The sequence below is a fragment of the Oncorhynchus nerka genome, linkage group LG27 (assembly GCF_034236695.1).
Source record: "Oncorhynchus nerka isolate Pitt River linkage group LG27, Oner_Uvic_2.0, whole genome shotgun sequence".
NCBI lineage: Eukaryota > Metazoa > Chordata > Actinopteri > Salmoniformes > Salmonidae > Oncorhynchus > Oncorhynchus nerka.
Genome location: NC_088422.1, coordinates 15486232 through 15502502, shown reverse-complemented (window position 1 = coordinate 15502502; position 16271 = coordinate 15486232). Strand labels below are relative to the sequence as shown.

At 41.6% G+C, this 16271-nt stretch overlaps 1 protein-coding gene across 2 annotated transcripts in view; it reads left to right on the top strand.

Annotated features, from left to right (window-relative positions):
• Positions 1 to 12873, top strand: part of si:dkey-245n4.2 (uncharacterized) — a 44718-nt gene extending 31845 nt beyond the window's left edge. For both annotated transcript variants that reach the window (XR_010461459.1, XR_010461457.1), the window contains one exon: positions 11813 to 12873. The gene's annotated coding sequence lies outside the window, so the exon portion shown is untranslated. The remainder of the gene's footprint in view (positions 1 to 11812) is intronic.
• The last annotated feature ends 3398 nt before the right edge of the window (positions 12874 to 16271 follow it).

Below are 16271 nucleotides of genomic sequence, written 5' to 3'. Positions count from 1 at the left end.
CCAACAAATGACCCTATTAATACAACATAACGGTGTATACTACCCTACGCGATATCAGCACTCCTTCAGATGTAGGATCTTACTTTGATCACTCTTTTGTTACTAAGAAATTGTTGCTGATGTATAGAACAACATTTGGTTTAGATACAAGTATCATGAAACCTCTAACACAATCAATTCAGTAGGTTTTTTGACCTAACTTGCTTACCACTTTTTCCATGTGGTTTCTTCATACACACTCAATTAAATGTTGACCTCTTCCTAAATATTTGGTCAAGTTACTAATTTTGTGTATGGTGTCCTAGAAACAAGAGTGGGCCAACTTACCCCTTTGGCTCAACTTACCCCACTCTCCCCTACCTTATGGAAGACTCTCCCTGATTATTACAATTCACATCCAAGAATGAAATCAATGTCCTGTTCAGACTTGATTTCTGCCCTCTTTATTCCTCTGGTAATGCTGTTTGACCCGAGCAAACACGCACACACGCACACACACACACTACTGTTAGTCTGTCATCTTTGTGACTTGCATTTGAACTGAGTCGTGTAACAAATGAGTTGTTTGCGTAGCTGTTCTCTAACAAGTTCACTAACAGTTTCAATATTAAATCATGACTTGATGATTGCATGGCTGTGTGCTCAATTTTATACACCTGTCAGCAACAGTTTGGCTTTTCTTGAATAGATTTAACAAAGACTCATATTTAAAGCATTAAAATTCAATTCCCCATTTCAGCAATACCTACACTACCGGTCAGCCTACACTATACCTACACTATTCCAGCTTCACCTGGGATGCTTTCCGGGAGCACGCATGCTAACACAGCGCCAGGTGTACAGTGTTTCCTCCCACACATTGGTGCGCTGGCTTCCGGGTTAAGCGGGTATTGTGTCAAGAAGCAGTGCGGCTTGGCTGGTTGGTGGGAGGACACACAGCTTTCAACCTTCCCTAGTCCGTACGGAGTTGCAGGGATGGGACAAGACTAATTGGATACCACGGAATTGGGGAGATAAAGCTGTATAAAAATAAAATAATAATGAAACCGTTAGCTAGCTTGCTTAACATTGACAATATGGTCAGACTAAGTACATTATCCATATTGATTAGGTTGTATTTGTCCCCAAAAATATTTGTTGTCATATTTTGGTTGAAAAGGTAAAGGCCAGTTGGGTACCAACATTTTCTCTGAGTTTCCAACTTTTAATTCCAACTTGGAGGGTCATTCAAGTGAAATGTCCCACATATAACTGCGATAGCACTTGTACGCGGCGTATCACAAGGTGGTAAAGCTAGCTAGCATTTTTCTCTTATAGAGAGCAATAGTAATGCATTCTTTTTGTAGGCACTAACTCCGCCAATGCATATTTGCCAAAGCCTATGAGGAAATGAGTGGGACTGTGGTAAACACAGGCTTAGGAGATCTTATACGTTTTGTTCTGTGAGATAATCTTCATCAGCTGTTGTCAATTTTTGTGAATTTTAAAGCATTTATGTAATCAAAAGAAACACATAAAGCACATAAAGGCTTCATAATTCATGAAGGTCATGTTAACTGACTGATATTATCTCATAGAACAAAATGTATAAGATCTCCTAAGACTGTGTTAACCTGACACGGAACCCAAACCGGCTGCGCGCATGCGCCATCGTGCATACATTTATTTTGTCCCCCTACACCAAACTCGGTCACAACACGCAGGTTAAAATATCAAAACAAACTCTGAACCAATGACATTAATTTGGGGACAGGTCGAAAAGCATTAAACATTTATGGCAATTTAGCTAGTTAGCTTGCACTTGCTAGCTAATTTGTCCTATTTAGCTAGCTTACTGTTGCTAGCTAATTTGTCCAGGGATATACATTTACATTTACATTTAAGTCATTTAGCAGACGCTCTTATCCAGAGCGACTTACAAATTGGTGCTTTCACCTTATGACATCCAGTGGAACAGCCACTTTACAATAGTGCATCTAGGTCTTTTAAGGGGGGGTGAGAAGGATTACTTTATCCTATCCTAGGTATTCCTTAAAGAGGTGGGGTTTCAGGTGTCTCCGGAAGGTGGTGATTGACTCCGCTGTCCTGGCGTCGTGAGGGAGTTTGTTCCACCATTGGGGGGCCAGAGCAGCGAACAGTTTTGACTGGGCTGAGCGGGAACTGTACCTCCTCAGTGGTAGGGAGGCGAGCAGGCCAGAGGTGGATGAACGCAGTGCCCTTGTTTGGGTGTAGGGCCTGATCAGAGCCTGGAGGTACTGAGGTGCCGTTCCCCTCACAGCTCCGTAGGCAAGCACCATGGTCTTGTAGCGGATGCGAGCTTCAACTGGAAGCCAGTGGAGAGAGCGGAGGAGCGGGGTGACGTGAGAGAACTTGGGAAGGTTGAACACCAGGACGGGCTGCGGCGTTCTGGATGAGTTGTAGGGTTTAATGGCACAGGCAGGGAGCCCAGCCAACAGCGAGTTGCAGTAATCCAGACGGGAGATGACAAGTGCCTGGATTAGGACCTGCGCCGCTTCCTGTGTGAGGCAGGGTCGTACTCTGCGGATGTTGTAGAGCATGAACCTACAGGAACGGGCCACCGCCTTGATGTTATTTGAGAACGACAGGGTGTTGTCCAGGATCACGCCAAGGTTCTTAGCGCTCTGGGACGAGGACACAATGGAGTTGTCAACCGTGATGGCGAGATCATGGAACGGGCAGTCCTTCCCCGGGAGGAAGAGCAGCTCCGTCTTGCCGAGGTTCAGCTTGAGGTGATGATCCGTCATCCACACTGATATGTCTGCCAGACATGCAGAGATGCGATTCGCCACCTGGTCGTCAGAAGGGGGAAAGGAGAAGATTAATTGTGTGTCTTCTGCATAGCAATGATAGGAGAGACCATGTGAGGTTATGACAGAGCCAAGTGACTTGGTGTATAGCGAGAATAGGAGAGGGCCTAGAACAGAGCCCTGGGGACACCAGTGGTGAGAGCACGTGGTGAGGAGACGGATTCTCGCCACGCCACCTGGTAGGAGCGACCTGTCAGGTAGGACGCAATCCAAGCGTGGGCCGCGCCGGAGATGCCCAACTCGGAGAGGGTGGAGAGGAGGATCTGATGGTTCACAGTATCGAAGGCAGCCGATAGGTCTAGAAGGATGAGAGCAGAGGAGAGAGAGTTAGCTTTAGCAGTGCGGAGCGCCTCCGTGATACAGAGAAGAGCAGTCTCAGTTGAATGACTAGTCTTGAAACCTGACTGATTTGGATCAAGAAGGTCATTCTGAGAGAGATAGCGGGAGAGCTGGCCAAGGACGGCACGTTCAAGAGTTTTGGAGAGAAAAGAAAGAAGGGATACTGGTCTGTAGTTGTTGACATCGGAGGGATCGAGTGTAAACATTAGGTTGTTATTTTACCTGAAATGCACAAGGGCCTCCACTCCGACAATTAATCCACACATAAAAACGGTCAACTGAATTGTTTCTAGTCATCTCTCCTCCTTCCAGGGTTTTTCATCATTTAACTTATATGGTGATTGGCATCTGAACTTTCATAGTATTTAATTTCACATTAATTTCCAGCATAGCAATGGCTGAACGAACCAGAGGTAAATTATTTACGGCTTTTAGGACTACAAGCTGGCTAGCTCTATTCACTAATGAGGTCAGTGTGACATCACTACCGGGTAATAGCCCATCGTTTTTCTTGCTCCTTATTAGCTGTATTGGTTATTTTAAATGTGCAAACATACTATGTCAGTTGTTAAATAGCGAAGTCAACAAAATGTTTAATTTGTTGTTTTTTACAGTTTTCATCATAGCGGTGAGACATCTTACCTTAAAAATTCTCAGCAACAGAGTGATCAAATTATGATCCTTCAAATTACGATCCTACATCTGTACAACAAATGACAGATTATACAAATGCCTTTAAAGACACACATATTTACTAGGCTGTTCTGTCCCAGCATGTACAGTGAACCTACTTCCTGTTCAATTAAACTTCTAACTTTGACAACAAACCTTAAACAAGCCACAAGTTGGTATCCTCCCTCTAATTTATATTTTCTAGATGACCAAAACAGGTTTCATGTGATGGACGAGTTTGCATTATAACCAAGTGAATCCTTCTGAATCCAAAGGAACAACAGTAGGCAGAATTTATGGTTCCTTCTATTACAGAACAGAACTCATGGTTCCTTCTAATAAGGCAAGTCGTGCAGGTCCTGAGGCAGCAAAGCATCCCCAAACCATCACACTATCACCACCATGTTTGACCATTGGTATAAGGTTATTACTGTGGAATAGAGTGTTCGGTTTTCGCCAGGCATAATGGGACACATGACTCCTCTGTCCACATAACATTCTTCAAAGATTCTTGATGATCATCCAGGTGCTTCCAGGTGCTTTTTGGAAAACTTGAGTGAACTTTTTGTTTTAGTGATTAAACCAATGTTCTCATTATATTTCACAATAAATGCACATTTTGAAAGAATGGTTGTGTGCTTAGGGATGTTTACAATCCAAATGAATGCACAATGACAGGTTTCGAATTAAAGACTGGCTCTGTTACAAGTTTGACCAGTTTGGAGTTTTGTACTAAGAGTTGTGAAAATTTACCACATACTTGGGAAAATATTACCAAAGCGATAAAAAACCTGTAATTGAAGTTTAAATGAATGCATGTTGATAGAATAGTGTTTTACTCTTTAGACACAGAAACACGACAGGATCTTAGGTGAGTTTAAACAATAAACAATTTTGTCCTGATCTGACAGAAAGCAGACAGTCATATGAGAATAGCATACATGGGAAGGTGTGTGTGTGTGTGTGTGTGTGTGTGTGTGTGTGTGTGTGTGTGTGTGTGTGTGTGTGTGTGCGTGTGCGTGTGGAATGAAAACAAGATACAGGCCAAGACAAGACATGAAACATTATTCCTCTTATGTGAATTTGATATTTTAAGAGCAACACTTAGTCATGTTATTGTATTTTAAGTAGAAGGGAGACTTTTCCAACCACACCTACACACTTGCTCACTCACACGCACAGACTGACCTTTTCATACCTGCTTCTGCTCAGACATGTGGCATCTTATGATTCATACCACTATTCTGACCTCTAATGCAGGTGGATTATCCTTAAGTTTTCCCAGTACTTTTCCTTATCCAACAAATTCCTCCATCAATAGAATAGAAAAGTGTATACTAACTACGCAATATCAGTTCTTCCACAGATGTAGAATCTTAATAATCATTTACACTTTAAAATGTCAGACTTCATTTGCTGAAACAAGACATTTATCAACCCCTACAAAAATCTCAGAACACGCCCCCGTTCACATCGACAGGGCTGTAGTGGAGCAGGTCGAGCGTTTCACATTCCTTGGTGTCCACATCACCAACAAACTATCATGGTCCAAACACACCAAGACAGTCGTGAAGAGGGCACGACAACAACATCTTTTCCCCCTCAGGAGACTGAAAAGATTTGGCAATCAGAGCGGGTGCAGCATTGAGAGCACCATCGAGAGCATCCTGACCGGTTGCATCACCACCTGGTATGGTAACTGCTCGGCATCCAACCCTAAGGCACTACAGAGGGTAGTGCGTACGACTCAAGTACAATCCTGGGCCAAGCTTCCTGCCATTTCAGGACCTGTATACTAGGCGGTGTCAGGGGAAGTCTCCCAAAAAATTGTCAAAGACACCAGTCACATAGCTCTCTCTGCTACCGCACGGCAAGTGGTACGGGAGTACCAAGTATAGGTCCAAAAGGCTCCTTAACAGTTTCTACCCCCAAACCACACACACCTTCCCATGTATGCTATTCTCATATGACTGTCTGCTTTCTGTCAGATCAGGACAAAATTGTTTATTGTTTAAACTCACCTAAGATCCTGTCGTGTTTCTGTGTCTAAAGAGTAAAACACTATTCTATCAACATGCATTCATTTACACTTCAATTACAGGTTTTTTATCGCTTTGGTAATATTTTCCCAAGTATGTGGTAAATTTTCACAACTCTTAGTACAAAACTCCAAACTGGTCAAACTTGTAACAGAGCCAGTCTTTAATTCGAAACCTGTCATTGTGCATTCATTTGGATTGTAAACATCCCTAAGCACACAACCATTCTTTCAAAATGTGCATTTATTGTGAAATATAATGAGAACATTGGTTTAATCACTAAAACAAAAAGTTCACTCAAGTTTTCCAAAAAGCACCTGGAAGCACCTGGATGATCATCAAGAATCTTTGAAGAATGTTATGTGGACAGAGGAGTCATGTGTCCCATTATGCCTGGCGAAAACCAAACACTCTATTCCACAATAATAACCTTATACAAATGGTCAAGCATGGTGGTGATAGTGTGATGGTTTGGGGATGCTTTGCTGCCTCAGGGCCTGCACGACATACCTTATTAGAAGGAACCATGAGTTCTGTTCTGTAATAGAAGGAACCATAAATTCTGCTCTGTATCAGAGAATTCTATAGGAGAATGTCAGGCCATCCGTCTGTGAGCTGAAGCTGAAGCACAGCTGGATTATGCAGCAAGATAATGATCCAAAAAACATAATCAAGTCTACATGATCATTCAAAGTTGTTTTCCGCCTACTGTTGTTCCTTTGTATTCAGAAGGATTCACTTGGTTATAATGCAAACTCGTCCATCACATGGAACCTGTTTTGGTCATCTAGAAAATATAAATTAGAGGGAGGATACCAACTTGTGCCAACTTGTTTAAGGTTTGTTGTTAAAGTCAGAGGTTTAATTGAACAGGAAGTAGGTTCACTGTACATGCTGGGACAGAACAGCCTAGTATTTCCCTTAAGCCAGATTGTGCCAGCAAAGGAGGAAGTCAGATCAATGTATTTACACCTGGCAAGATGTCAGAATTGTATAACACTTTTACTGAGTACACAAGCCGCAAGGCCCTCCAGTGACCACAAAGACCTCCAGTGACCGCAAGGCCCTCCAGTGACCGCAATGCCCTTCAGTGACCACAAAGACCTCCAGTGGCCCAGTGCATCACACAGCATCATCAAGGACCCCACACACCCCAGCCATGAGCTGCCTTTCTCTTACCGTTGGCAGAGAGTATCGGAGAATGAGGTATGATACCAACAGGCTCAGAGACATTTTCTATCTACAGGCCATCAGACTGCTGAACACCTGAACTGGACTGACCACCTGTTCTGATTGTCTTAACTTTAGCACACATCACAATCAGAGCAGGTGGAGGTCTTTGCGGTCACTGGAGGTCTTTGCGGTCACTGGAGGGCCTTGCGGTCACTGAAGGTCTTTGTGGTCACTGGAGGGCCTTGCGGCTTATGTACTCAGTAAAAGTGTTATACAATTCTGACATCTTGCCGCCAGGTGTAAATACATTGATCTGACTTCCTCCTTTGCTGGCACAATCTGGCTTAAGGGAAATACTAGGCTGTTCTGTCCCAGCATGTACAGTGAACCTACTTCCTGTTCAATTAAACCTCTGACTTTAACAACAAACCTTAAACAAGAAGGCACAAGTTGGTATCCTCCCTCTAATTGGATAAAGTAATCCCTCTCACCCCCCCTCCCCCTTAAAAGATTTAGATGCACTACTGTTCCACTGGATGTCATAAGGTGAATGCACCAATTTGTAAGTCGCTCTGGATAAGAGCGTCTGCTAAATGACTTAAATGTAATGTAAATGTAAATTTATATTTTCTAGATGACCAAAACAGGTTTCATGTGATGGATGAGTTTGCATTATAACCAAGTGAATCCTTCTGAATCCAAAGGAACAACAGTAGGCTGATACAGAGCAGAATTTATGGTTCCTTCTATTAAGGTAAGTCGTGCAGGTCCTGAGGCAGCAAAGCATCCCCAAACCATCACACTATCACCACCATGCTTGACCATTTGTATAAGGTTATTATTGTGGAATAGAGTGTTTGGTTTTCGCCAGGCATAATGGGACACATGACTCCTCTGTCCACATAACATTCTTCAAAGATTCTTGATGATCATCCAGGTGCTTCCAGGTGCTTTTTGGAAAACTTGAGTGAACTTTTTGTTTTAGTGATTAAGTGATTAAGTTTTAGTGATTAAACCAATGTTCTCATTATATTTCACAATAAATTTACATTTTGAAAGAATGGTTGTGTGCTTAGGGATGTTTACAATCCAAATGGATGCACAATGACAGGTTTCGAATTAAAGACTGGCTCTGTTACAAGTTTGACCAGTTTGGAGTTTTGTACTAAGTGTTGTGAAAATTTACCACATACTTGGGAAAATATTACCAAAGCGATAAAAAACCTGTAATTGAAGTTTAAATGAATGCATGTTGATAGAATAGTGTTTTACTCTTTAGACACAGAAACACGACAGGATCTTAGGTGAGTTTAAACAATAAACAATTTTGTCCTGATCTGACAGAAAGCAGACAGTCATATGAGAATAGCATACATGGGAAGGTGTGTGTGTGTGTGTGTGTGTGTGTGTGTGTGTGTGTGTGTGTGTGTGTGTGTGTGTGTGTGTGTGTGTGTGTGTGTGTGTGTGTGTGTGCGTGTGCGTGTGTGTGTGTGTGTGTGGAATGAAAACAAAATACAGGACAAGACATGAAACTTCAGCCCTCATATAATGTGAATTTGATTTTCCAAGAGCAACAATTAGTCATGTTATTGTTATTGTATTTTATGTAGAAGAGAGACTTTTCCAACCACACCTACACACTTGCTCACTCACACTGACCTTTTCATACCTGCTTCTGCTCAGACATGTGGCATCTTATGATTCATACCACTATTCTGACCTGTTGGCAGGCCAAAACCTCATTTAAGATAATTTGTTAGCCCAGTTCAGCTTATCCCTACCATTGTAACACAGAGTTGTCATGATGCTTCAGCAATTGTACATTACACCAGGGGCGTCAGTAGACACAATACAAACAACCTAATTTTAAGTCCCTTTAACTGCCCTGAATGCCTCTACTGATCCTATAGCTATTGTATGCAGTAATCACGTGCCTATGAACCAGATTAATACTGTTAGCACTAAGCCGGTGTGCAGCTCACCCTGCACTAACATAAAGAACATGAGCATATCTACTGCTGCTAAGCTTCCCAGTAAAGTAATGAAAGCAAGTAAGCATCCCAGAAGAAAAGTGCTCAAAATAGCCCACGTTAATATATGTAGCTTAAGAAACAATGTTCATGAAATCAATCATTTGCTAGTAACAGATGACATTCATATTCTGACTATCTCTGAAACTCACTTAGATAATACCTTTGATGATACAGTGGTAGCAATACAAGGTCATAACATTTCTAGAACATATAGAAATGCCAATGGTGGAGGTGTTGCTGTTTATATTCAGAAGCACATTCCTGTAAAGATTAGAGAGGATCTCATGTCAAATACTGATGAAGTAATATGGCTACAGATTCATCTGCCTCACCTAAAGCCCATTCTGGTGGGAAGCTGCTATAGATCACCAAGTGCTTAACAGTCAGTATCTGGATAACATGTGTGAAATACTTGATAATGTATGTGATATCAACAGAGAGGTATATTTTATGGCTGATTTAAATATTGACTGGCTTTCATCAAGCTGCCCACTCAAGAAAAAGCTTCAAACTGTAATCAGTGCCTGCAACCTGGTTCAGGTTATCAGTCAAACTACCAGGGTAGTTATAACCAGCACAGGAATGAAATCATCAACTCTGCCAGGACCAAGAGAGACACTCAAGTGTTTTAGTACTATATCTCTTGACACAATGATGAAAATAATCATGACCTCTAAACCTTCAAGCTGCATACTGGACCCTATTCCAACTAAACTACTGAAAGAGCTGCTTCCTGTGCTTGGCCCTCCTATGTTGAACATAATAAACGGCTCTCTATCCAAACTCACTAAAAGAAGCAGTAATAAGGCCTCTCTTGAAAAAGCCAAACCTTGACCCAGAAAATATTTTAAAAACTATCGGCCTATATCGAATCTTCCATTCCTCTCAAAATTTTTAGAAAAGCGGTTGCGCAGCAACTCACTGCCTGCCTGAAGACAAACAATGCATATGAAATGCTTTAGTCTGGTTTTAGACCCCATCATAGCACTGAGACTGCACTTGTGAAAGTAGTAAATTACCTTTTAATGGTGTCAGACCGAGGCTCTGCATCTGTCCTCGTGCTCCTAGACCTTAGTACTGCTTTTGATACCATCGATCACCACATTCTTTTGGAGAGATTGGAAACCCAAATTGGTCTACATGGACAAGTTCTGGCCTGGTTTAGATCTTATCTTATTTGTCCTCTGACAAATCAACTGTACATTTCGGTGTCCCTCAAGGTTCCATTTTAGGACCACTATTGTTTTCACTATATATTTTACCTCTTGGGGATGTCATTCGAAAACATAATGTTAACTTTCACTGCTATGCGGATGACACACAGCAGTACATTTCAAAGAAACATGGTGAAGCCCCAAAATTGCCCTCGCTAGAAGCCTGTGTTTCAGACATAAGGAAGTGGATGGCTGCAAACTTTCTACATTTAAACTTGGACAAACAAAACAGAGATGCTTGTTCTAGGTCCCAAGAAACAAAGTGATCTTCTGTTGAATCTGACAATTAATCTTGATGGTTGTACAGTCGTCTCTGTGAAGGACCTCGGAGTTAATCTGGACCCTGATCTCTCTTTTGACGAACATATCAAGACTGTTTCAAGGACAGCTTTTTTCCATCTACGTAACATTGCAAAAATCAGAAACGTCTGTCCAAAAATGAAGCAGAAAAATTCATCCATGCTTTTGTTACTTCTAGGTTAGACAATGATCTACTCTCCGGCTACCCGGACAAAGCACCAAATAAACTATTGCTAAATTAGTGCTAAATACGGCTGCTAGAATCCTGACTAGAACCAAAAAATGTGATCATATTACTCCAGTGCTAGCCTCCCTACACTGGCTTCCTGTTAAGGCTAGGGCTGATTTCAAGGTGTTACTGCTAACCTACAAAGCATTACATGGGCTTGCTACGACCTATCTTTCTGATTTGGTCCTGCCGTACATACCTACATGTACGCTACGTTCACAAGACGCGGGCCTCCTAATTGTCCCTAGAATTTCTAAGCAAACAGCTGGTGGCAGAACTTTCTCCTATAGAGCTCCATTTTTATTGAATGGTCTGCCTACCCATGTGAGAGACGCAGGCTCGGTCTCAACCTTTAAGTCTTTACTGAAGACTCATCTCTTCAATGGGTCCTATGATTGAGTGTAGTCTGGCCCAGGAGTGTGAAGGTGAACGGAAAGGCTCTGGAGCAACGAACCACCCTTGCTGTCTCTGCCTGGCCGGTTCTCCTCTCTCCACTGGGATTCTCTGCCTCTAACCCTATTACAGGGGCTGAGTCACTGGCTTACTGGTGCTCTTTCATGCCGTCCCTAGGAGGGGTGCGTCACTTGAGTGGGTTGAGTCACTGACGTGATCTTCCTGTCTGGGTTGGCACCCCCCCTTGGGGTGTGCCGTGGCGGAGATTTTTGTGGGCTATACTCGGCCTTGTCTCAGGATGGTAAGTTGGTGGTTGAAGCTTACCCTCTAGTGGTGTGAGGGCTGTGCTTTGGCAAAGTGGGTGGGGTTATATCCTTCCTGTTTGGCCCTGTCTCGGGGTTTCATCAGATGGGGCCACAGTGTCTCCTGACCCCTCCTGTCTCAGCCTCCAGTATTTATGGTGCAGTAGTTTATGTGTCGGGGGGCTAAGGTCAGTTTGTTATATATGGAGTACTTCTCCTGTCTTATCCGGTGTCCTGTGTGAATTTAAGTATGCCCTCTCTAATTCTCTCTTTCTCTCTTTCTCTCGGAGGACCTGAGCCCTAGGACCATGCCTCAGGACTACCTGGCATGATGACTCCTTGCTGTCCCCAGTCCACCTGGCCGTGCTGCTGCTCCATTTTCAACTGTTCTGCCTGCGGCTATGGAATCCTGACCTGTTCACCGGACGTGCTACCTGTCCCAGACTTGCTGTTTTCAACTCTCTAGAGACAACAGGAGTGGTAGAGATACTCTTAATGATCGGCTATGAAAAGCCAACTGACATTTACTCCTGAGGTGCTGACTTGCTGCACCCTCGACAACTACTGTGATTATTATTATTTGACCATGCTGGTCATTTATAAACATTTTGGCCATGTTCTGTTATAATCTCCACCCGCCACAGCCAGAAGAGGACTGGCCACCCCTCATAGCCTGGTTCATCTCTAGGTTTCTTCCTAGGTTTTGGCCTTTCTAGGGAGATTTTCCTAGCCACCGTGCTTCTACACCTGCATTGCTTGCTGTTTGGAGTTTTAGGTTGGGTTTCTGTACAGCACTTTGAGATATCAGCTGATGTACGAAGGGATATATAAATAAATGTGATTTGATTTGATTTGATGTATTGATCACATCTTCACTAATGCTACAGAAATGTGCTTGAAAATAGTATCCAGATCCATCAGATGTGGTGATCACATTGCAATAGCCATATCTAGGAAAACCAAAGTTACAAAGGCTGGGCCTAATATAGTGTATAAGAGGTCATACAATAAGTTTTGTAGTGATTCCTATGTTGTTGATGTAAAGAATATCTGTTGGTTGTGGTGTGTAATGAGGAACAAACAGACACGGCACTTGACACATTTATAAAATTGCTTATTCCATTTGCTAATAAGCATGCACCCATTAAGAAAATTACTGTAATAACTGTTAAATCTCCGTGGATTGATGAGAAAACTTTTGGAACAAATTGTGTTTGACCAGATACAATGCTATTTTACAGTAAACACATTGATAACACACTTTCAGCATGCTTATAGAAAAGGACATTCATAAGCACAGCACTTATACAAATGATTGATAATAAAATATTGAGGGAGCTGTTTTGTTAGATTTCAGTGTGGCCTTTGACATTATCGATCATAGTCTGCTGCTGGCAAAACTTGTTATGTTATGTTATGGCTTTACACGGCCTGCTACAGTATATTGTGGATAAAGAGTTACCTGTCTAACAGAATACTGAGGGTGTTCTTTAATGGAAGCCTCTCCAACATAACATAGAATTAGGAATTCCTCAAGGCAGCTGTCTAGGCCCATGACTTTCAATCTTTATTATGATTATTGTTATACATTTTTTACCCCTTTTTCTCCCCAATTTCGTGGTATCCAATTGGTAGTTACAGTCTTGTCTCATCGCTGCAACTCCCGTACGGACTCGGGAGAGGCGAAGGTCGAGAGCCGTGCGTCCTCCGAAACACAACCCAACCAGAGGAATGAGGAAACACCGTACACCTGGCGACGGGGTCAGCGTGCACTGCACCTCACTAAACCATTCACTAAACCCTAAACCTCAACTAAATATTGTAATAAATAATGTGGAAATTGAGCAAGTTGAGGTGACTAAACTGCTTGGAGTTACCCTGGATCGTAATCTGTCATGGTCAAAACATTTTGATACAACAGTAGCGAAGATGGGGAGAAGTATGTCCATGATAAGGTGCTGCTCTACCTTCTTGACAGCATTGTTTTGTCCCACTTGGACTACTGTTCAGTCGTGTGGTCAGGTGCCACAAAAAAGGACTTAGGAAATTGCAATTGGTTCAGAACAGAATGTAACAAAATGTGGGAAAAGTTAAGGGGTCTGAATATTTTCCGAAGGTACTGTATAACTACGATAGCACGTGTACGCGGCATAGGTGGTAAAGCTAGCTAGCATTTTCCTCTCATAGAGACCAATAGTAATGGCGTATTTTGTAGGCATTAACTCCACCATGGGTCATTGGCCAAAGCATATGGGTAAATTAATGGGACTGTGTTAAATATTAATGGGGAAATCATGTGGTTTTGAGACAAACTGTGAAAGTAAGGTCTGAGGTTCTCACAGGCTTAGGAGATCTTATACATTATGTTCTATGAGATAATCTCATAGATAATCTGCTTCAAAAGAAGCACATAAAGCACAAAAAGGGTGAATAATTTATTAAGGTCATGTTAACTGACTGATATTATATCATAGAACAAAATGTATAACATCTTCTCAGCCTATGTTAACCCCAGACCTTATTTTCGCAGTTTATCTCAAAACCTCATTCTTTCCCCATTCATTTCCCCAATAGGAATGGCTAAACAAACCATAGGTAACTCATTTCTGTTTCTTTAGGACTTCAAGCTGGTGACACCACTTCTGGGTGACAGCCCAGCGTTTTTCTTGCTTCTAATTAGCTATTTTTATTTTATTTTGGTTTTCTTGCACAAAACACCAATACACTTACAGGAAGTACGCAAACAAACAAACAAATAAGAATAACATATAGTACAGATGTAGGATCTTAATTTGAGCCAGTTTGCTTAAGCAGTGTCAAAATAAACAAACGCCTTAAAAGACACACAAGTGTTTTTCAGCTTTCTCACTTGAATATTGGACAATGATCTTAATATACTGCTTGAACTTCTTATAGAAAACATGGAAGAGTGTTTCTTTTCGTGAATTTACAGTTCTGAATATGCAATGTGCCTCTCACATTCTCCTCATGTGTAGCCAAATTGAAAAAAATGTCATGATGTTTATGTCTCTTAATTTGTCCTAGTCCTACTTCCGGCAGATGGGGCTAATATTCCTTACGTGATTTACCATTGGTGTCCTGCATTTATCTGCACAGCCGGAAACACACTTGTGTCCCCTGGCGACCGGTTAGTACATAAAGCATCCTCAATTCAGGCTGCAAAGGCATCAATTTCCTCCTTAACTAGCTTTAATGGTGTCCCTCCGGGGAAAACAACAGGAAAAATATGCATGTTGTCTTAATAAAACAATTTTCCACTATAGGAGTGTATAGCCAGTTGGGCTGACTGTGTCAACACCTAGAGGTTATACAACATCAGGAAGAACAATGCCCAACTATCCTGTTGGTAAAGGTTTCTAGTGTGCAAATGTACAATGTAAATCTTAAAATAGTGGCATAGCTATTGTTAATATACGTTTTAAGAATTGAATGACGATTTTGAAACATTTATTGACCATTGCCAGGGACCTAGCTAGCTGCTAGCCCATGTCAGCTACCGTTTTTTTAGCTCATTCTTTTAGCCCATATATTTTGTTGTAATGTTTGAGTCACTCAAATATCACATTAATACACATTAGAAGTGGGAAAATGTATAGAATTGCAAGAAAATTTGCTTTAAAACAGCACAATTTTCTCTGCACCATACGACAAAACGTGTAGAATTGCAAGAAATAAGCTTTAAACCTGCAAAATAGTATTTCCTCCAACAAGAGGGGTGTGAACAGTTTGTGTTATGAACACTGCTTGTACCCATAGAAATAGATGTGACGCGAGCTCATACCATCTATTGGCTTATTTGGCCATCTGGAGTGCAGGTAATAGTTTTAGAAGCTTTATGCAATGGGATAGTTTGTTATCCCCTATCTCCAGTGACGAGAACCATATAATGATGACGTAGCACGTCATGTTTAATTTCTAGGAAGGATTATCCCTTTAAACAAATATGATCTATTATATTTACATTTTTGACAAGACATCAGTGTAACCGCTCTAACAATGGAAATACATGTCCTCAATGATTGAAGGCAGGCGAGATCATGTGGGACCATTCTAGCCAATGAGAGGGCAGATAAGCATGTGAACAACATGCACAACTAATGTTAAACGACATTTCTTTAGTATTAACCGGCCTTAAGTCGTTTTTCTCAAAGTTACCGAAATGCCACGTGCATCCATTTACATCAGTACATTTGTAACAGCCTAAACATTACGAAACTTCTATTAAATCAAATAAGCCATATTTAAATTGACACTCTCTCATAGAACTCCATTCAAAAAGTGCTTATCTAATGCAGACACATTTTTGGGCGGAGTAAATCCTCTCGTTTCACCGCGTCCTCTCTGCTTTAGATAGTTATTGTTATTTGTCGGAAATGGGGAATTGAATTTGAATGCTTTGAATATGAATCTGTTAAATCTGTTGAAGACAGTCAACTAAAAAATGTCAATAGAATTATTCTATTTCTGTGTCACATCTAGAACATGTAAATAAAATGTTAATATTTCCTTTAACATTCCATGTTGTGTCCATATTTTTTCTGATAAGGGAGGCATGTCCATAGATGGGTAAATAGAAATAACAGAACATTGACTGCACACATTTGAATCATTTAGCAGACGCTCTTATCCAGAGCAGTTAGAGATAAGTGCCTTGCTCAAGGGCACATCAACAGAGTTTTCAAGTAGTCGGTTCAGGGATTCAAACCAGCAACCTTTCCGTTACTGGCC